The 6,000-nt window shown below is 46.6% G+C and overlaps 1 protein-coding gene and 1 long non-coding RNA gene across 10 annotated transcripts in view; one reads left to right on the forward strand and one right to left on the reverse strand.

Moving 5' to 3' along the window:
• Positions 1-2,452, reverse strand: part of Tmem94 (transmembrane protein 94) — a 34,915-nt gene extending 32,463 nt beyond the window's left edge. For 2 of the 8 annotated variants that reach the window (XM_048451996.3, XM_085696043.2), the window contains exons 1-2: positions 968-1,099; positions 428-486 (exon numbers count right to left, since the gene is read on the reverse strand). The gene's annotated coding sequence lies outside the window, so the exon portion shown is untranslated. Of the gene's footprint in view, positions 1-427; positions 487-967; positions 1,100-2,312 lie in introns of those variants that run through there. The other 6 variants (XM_048452000.3, XM_085696042.2, XM_048451995.3 and 3 more) reach the window with 6 other exon arrangements.
• LOC146893348 (uncharacterized) lies at positions 1,136-4,382 on the forward strand. 2 transcript variants are annotated; one of them, XR_015003894.2, is made up of 2 exons: positions 1,136-1,324; positions 1,657-4,382. It is a non-coding gene; the product is annotated as an uncharacterized LOC146893348 (long non-coding RNA). The 2 variants fall into 2 exon arrangements; XR_015003895.2 differs by having other exon boundaries at positions 1,212-1,551.
• The last annotated feature ends 1,618 nt before the right edge of the window (positions 4,383-6,000 follow it).

A 6,000-nucleotide genomic window follows, 5' to 3' on the forward strand; every position in this document is an offset into this window, starting at 1 on the left:
CAACCTGAGGGTTACCTTTAAAACATTATGCTAAATGGAGTGAGTGGTCAGAAAGGACAAACACCATATATGATTTCTCTCACACGAAGTTTCTAGAATGTTCAAAAACCATAGAGACAGCAGAGACAGAAAGTATAAAGAAAGTTACCAGGGGTGGAACATTGAGGAATGGAGAGTTGGCTTTTCACGTTAGTTTCAGATAGGAAAAATGAGAAAATTCTAGAGATAGGTGGTGGTGATGGTTACACAATAACACAGACTACTGAGTGCTACAGAACTTGTTAAAATGCCAAATTTCGTGCAATATATATATTATCACCATTAAAAAAAAATCAACAAATTCCTGGCTCTGCCTAACATTACCAAAGCAATGCTCTCTTTGGAGTTTGCTGTCAGTTCAGGGCAGGGTTACGGTCTGGGAGCTCACCTGAGTCTCTCTCCAGTAACATCTTTCCTATGTTTCCTGGGAGTTTTTTGTTTACCTCCCTACAAAGGAAGAAAGACTGCTATCAAAAGCGTTTTCAAGTGAAACCTAAAATTATAAAAACTGAGATCACATGATTATGCTAAAACTCAAAGCCATCAGTGAGATTTGCCAGGTTTAGGGAGCATCAAGGTTGGGCTAAAATTTTGCCCGTGCCCTCCTTGTCACATCACGTGACCCACACTGTTTACTACTGTCTCAGCAGCCGCAGGCAAAGCTGATTATTACCCAAACCCCTGATCACCAAACCACACACAGGGTCTTTCTGTCAGAAGGAAAACATTCTGGTTCCAACCGTGGCCTAAACTTTATTTCACCCAGGCTATTTTTTTGAAACTTGGGTTTAAAACCATTTTAAAGAAATCTGACTTTTCAGCCATGGAAGACAATGTGGTGAAAGCCACACAGACACGAAAGCAACAGGACAAGAAACACCGGACACACGTTTACCGGAGGTGCCAACGGGGATCGGGAGCCTTTTACCTGAAAAACAGGAATGGCCTTAGAGGCACTGTGGGGTTTTCCAGCTTGCACTTGACAGCCCAGGTCGAGTTAAATAACACCTTGGATGTAGGCAGTATTCGTTTGGCAGCACCTCCCTCCCTATACAGAAACTGATTCTGGAGTCCAGTTTAGGGGAGAGGGGCAGGGAGGAACCAAAGACTGTGTGACCTTTAGCTCTGATTTGTTTCCCCAGGAGGTAACCCTTCCAAAAGCCGAGAGCTGGCACTCTGTAGCCACTTAAAATAGAAACGTCAAGTGTTTTCTGTTTTCTCTCCATCTCGCTGTCTGGTCAGCCTTTTGTGGTCTAATCATCTATGAGGTCTGGATACCAAAGGGGTGAGCAGAGATGGGCATTCCAGGACAGTTAACTCTCCAGTTAGCTGGGGGCTGGCTATCAAAGGGATGGTTTGTACTTCCCCTCGCTGGTCAGTGCAGTGCTTCCCAGAATCTAGGTGCCCCTGCCTATCAATCTGCCAAGAGGGAACCTAACAGAAGTTAGGGCTAATGAAGCAGGTGAGATTCTATCCGCATGGCTTCATCCTGCTCCAGGCTAAGCCCACATGGTACGGTGGCCTGATTCGGAAAGTGACTGTCAAACTTCTTTATCCCTTCAGTCACTCTTATTTGACTTTTAAGATATTGAATCTCAGCTCTGCTTTTGCCTTTAGGGTTTCACGGGAGAGAAAACGAGGGTGTCACAAGGCAACTTGCTCTACAGAATTGTAAACACTGGGGTGCTAGGGTTGCTTCTGAAGAACCTTGGCATGGCTCTGAAAGTGGGGAAGCCCACCCCAACTGCAACATCGCAGTCTTGCAGATGAACTAAAAGACCCTCGCAATTCCACCGGCCGGCCAGGCGCACAAGATACTGTCAGCTCCGGGGCCCCAGCGAGCCCAGCGCGCGCAGAGGGTGACAACCGTCTTCCTTTGGGCTGGGACACCCAGAGGCCTACAAATAAACACTCGTGGCATCAGAATGGGCAGCCCTCTGGCCCAGGGCCCGGCTACGACGAACCTGGGCCAAGGACTCTTTGTTGGACACAACCTTTATTTCCGACGAGGGGACCGCAGGCAAGGGGCAAACCAGGACAGAGAGGGAAAATAAGAAAACAAAAAAACACCCTGAGGACGTGAGGGAAGGAGTCGGCCAGGGGTTGGAGGCGGGCCCCTCAACTCCCCCACAGGGGGATGTCCCCTTTGATGCCGCTTGCTGGGTGCACACCCTAGACGCTCCTCGGCTCGGGTAAGAACTCAGGGGACGCGGAAGGTCGGGCCCCACGCCCACTTGCTCCCCACTTCGGGCCGCTGGCCTTCTCGTACTTACCGGGGGACCCCCGGACCGGTCTTCCTCACCCGCGTCCTCTCCCCTCCCTGCCCCCTCCTCACTTCACGTCCCCGCCTCCAGGGGCCGCAGCCATGTCCGTTACGGGCAGCTCGGAGGCGACTTGCCTCCTTCCCGCGACAACAGAGGTGCGGGCCGACCTGCTAAACATCCGGACGCTGATTGGTTGAAAGTCGAGATGGCGGCAGTTTCTGGATTTTTTATTGGTCGCTGGGTGTGCTAAGCTGTAGCTTTAACCGCCCCTCGGGGAGCCTGGCGGAATTATGTGATAACTTGCGCTGAAGTGATACCCCGGAGCCTGGGTCCTACCTTGGGCACGATGCTTCGGCGTTTTCAGCTGTAGAGAATCTGCCTAGAAGTGATCACACAAGTTCTTCCCCATTAGTTTTCCCAGTAAATTGTTTTAAAGCCATGGGCAGGCGATACCTTCCTTCCTTTATTATTTTTTAAAAAGCCCCTTGCAAGAGCGCCTTACCTCTATTTTTTTCAATTCTCCCTCCTTGTTTTTTTAAAGTCCCACCAGACTATTACTGCATGCAAGCCAAAGCTGGGGAATCTAAAGCAAGACTGTTATTTCACCCTCACTTCTTTTGAAATCTAAAGGGAAAAACAAGTTAAAATTTTTTTTTCTAGATAATTAAAGAAATCGCCTGGGAACCGTGTCTTGGGAAAACAAAATAAGCCTGTGTCAGTATTTACTTTCGTTTTCCCAGAGATCTAAGTCTGGAAGAGTTGCTTTAAAAAAAAAAATCTGTTTATGAAATCAGAAGGGGTCATAGCTGGTCCTGGGAAGAAAGACTCTCTTCCTTATATTAATTAATTTAATCATGTAATTAAAATTCCTCTTCTCAGTTAGACAAGAAATCATTTTACTGATTTAGCTCTGTTTAAACTAGTTCAGCTGTTCCCTAAAACACCCATAGAATCTTGTCACTTGTCCCAAATATCTGCAATTTATCGCTACAGATTCCATGGAGAAGTCTAAGTCTCGCCACATAATCATAGATGTTCCTAACATGATGGAGATATGTATGCATTTTCAGGGCTCATTGTCACATGGGCTCACTACAGTCTCAAACGTGCTGGAGAACTTTGCTGGGTGGCTCTCTGAGCTGTTGAGTTTCTTTCCCTTTAACGACAGCCAGTACGCAAACATGTGCTTGTCTGAAAGTCACGCCCTAACATTTCATCCCCAAGCACTGTCCCTGTTTCTTCAAAAGAACTGGTTATTGCTTGGGTCTTAGGTCTTTCCACTTCATTCCACAAAACGTGGTGCCCTTGGGAAATGTTGGACAGTCATTCTGCCTCTCTCAGTTAGGGCTACTATTGCTGTTATAAAACACCATAGCCAAAGACGCTTGGGGAGAAAAGAGTTTATTCAGCTAACGCTGCCAACATTATAGTTCATCAAAGGAAGTCAAGAGCTCAAACGTTCAGGGACCGAGAGGCAGGAGCTGATGCAGAAGCCTTGGAGAAGCTCAGTCGGCTTTCTATTTTTGTTTGTTTGTTTTGAAGCCGGGTTTCTCTGTGTAGCCCTGGCTACCCAGGAACTAGCTCTGGATACTAGGCTGGCCTTGAACTCAGAAATCCACCTGGCCCTGCCTCCCAAGGGCTGGGATTTTTTGTTGTTGTTTTTTCAAGACAGGGTTTCTCTGTAGTTTGGAGCCTGCTGGAACTCAGAGATCTGCCTGCCTCTGCCTCCCTGGGATTAAAGTGCTGGGATTAAAGGCATGCGCCACCACCGCCTGGCTTCAAGGGCTAGGATTAAAGGCATGCCAGAAAAACCCAGCCTCAACCTGCTTTCTTACAGAACCCAGAACCACCAGCCTAGGGGGGCACTATTTATAACGGACTGAGTCCTCCTGGATCAATTACTAGTTAAAGAAATGTCCTACACTGGGTGGTGGTGGTACACGCCTTTAATCCCAGCTTTCAGGAAGCAGAGGCAGGCAAATCTCTGTGAGTTCAAGGCCAGCCTAATCTACGGAGCTGTTATATAGAGAAAACTTGTCTCAAAACAAAACACAAACAAAAAGAGAGGAAGGAAGGAAGGGAGGGAGGGAAGAAGAAAGAAAGAAAGAAAGAAAGAAAGAAAGAAAGAAAGAAAGAAAGAAAGGAAGGAAGGAAGGAAGGAAGGAAGGAAGGAAGGAAGGAAGGAAGAAAGAAAGAAAGAAAGAAAAAATATCCTACGGGATTGTCTACAGCCTGATCCTATGGAGACATGTTCTTAATTGAGTCTCCTTTCTCTCTGATAACTCTAGCTAGTGTCAAGTTGACATAAAACTAGCCAATACACTGTCCTAATTCATACTGTTCTGGTGTGGGAGAATTGTCTGTATTCTGTCAATCATATTTTAATAAAATGCTGATTGGCCAGGCAGGCAGTATAGGCAGGAAAGCCAGACAGGAAGTAGGGGTGGAGCAATGAGAACAGGAGAATTCTGGGAAGCAGGGAAGTTCCTCTGCCACTCCTGCACAGACCACCGAAGAGGCAACATGTAAGCTGTCACACTGAGAAAGGTACTGAGCCCATGTGGCTAAAATAGATAAGGATAATGGGGTAATATATGTTATAAGAGCTAATAAGTAGCCTGACCAAATGGGCCAATCAGTTTATAACCTTATGGAGTCCTGTGTGTAATTTCTCTTTGGGATTTGCCGGCTGTTGGGGTACCGGGCGGGACGGAAACCCCAACAAGCCAGCCCTCATGCTACATATGGCGCCCAGACGTGGATAACTGAATCCACAGAAAGCTTGAGAAAGTTTGGGAAAGAATAGAGTAAAGCATGTTTTCTTGGTGGCAGCAATTTCTCGGGTCTGCTCTGCTTGCTAGAGGCAAGCAATGCTCTCATTTAAGAGAGGCTTCCTGACTCAGCTTTAGCTGCAAAACTTTGTAGCTCATTAAGAGGTCCTGCTGCGAAACACTTAAATGGTATTGATGAAAAGCTGAACGCATGCTTTTCGGTTTTCAGTCGTAGCAGGAAAAACGCTGCGCTGTTTTAAAATGCCGTCTTTCTGGGCCGTCCTGCCAGGGCAAACTCTGACTCTTTCAGGCAGGCAGTCCGACTGAGTGTGGTCTGTGAGCAGAATGCTCCAGCTTGTTTGCTGGCAGGGACCTTGAAACGCCATAGAGTTGTGGCAGTAAAAGGCTCCAATGGTACCTCTAATATGAGTCTGGAAAGCTAAAAAATGGACTGGGTCTAACCGTCAAAGCCACGGTTTTAAACTCATGTGGTCATAAAAAAGAGAGATACAGTAAAGAGAGGTTCAAAGACAAAGAAAACCTCTAAATGGTTTACTATGTGTTAAAAATATATGCAGGCTAAAGGTTAAAGTTCTTAGGGTAAAAGAGAAAGAAAGAAAGTAGTTGGATGTGGTGGTACACACCTTTAATCCCAACACTTGGGAAGCAGAGGTAGATTGACCTCTGTGACCTCAAGGTGTGGTAGTACACACCTTTAATCCCAATGCCTGGGAGGCAGAGACAGAAGGATCTCTGAGTTCAAGGTGTGGTAGCACATGCCTTTAATCCCAGCACTGGGGAGGCAGAGACAGAGGATCTCTGTGAGTTCAAGGACAGCCTGGTCTACAGTGTTATTCCAGGACAAAGATATATACGGAGAACCTGTCTCAAAAAGCCAAAAGATAAAAGAAAAAATAAAATAGAGG

Source organism: Myodes glareolus, chromosome 9, assembly GCF_982192425.1.
Source record: "Myodes glareolus chromosome 9, mMyoGla1.1, whole genome shotgun sequence".
In the NCBI taxonomy this organism is placed as follows: Eukaryota; Metazoa; Chordata; class Mammalia; order Rodentia; family Cricetidae; genus Myodes; species Myodes glareolus.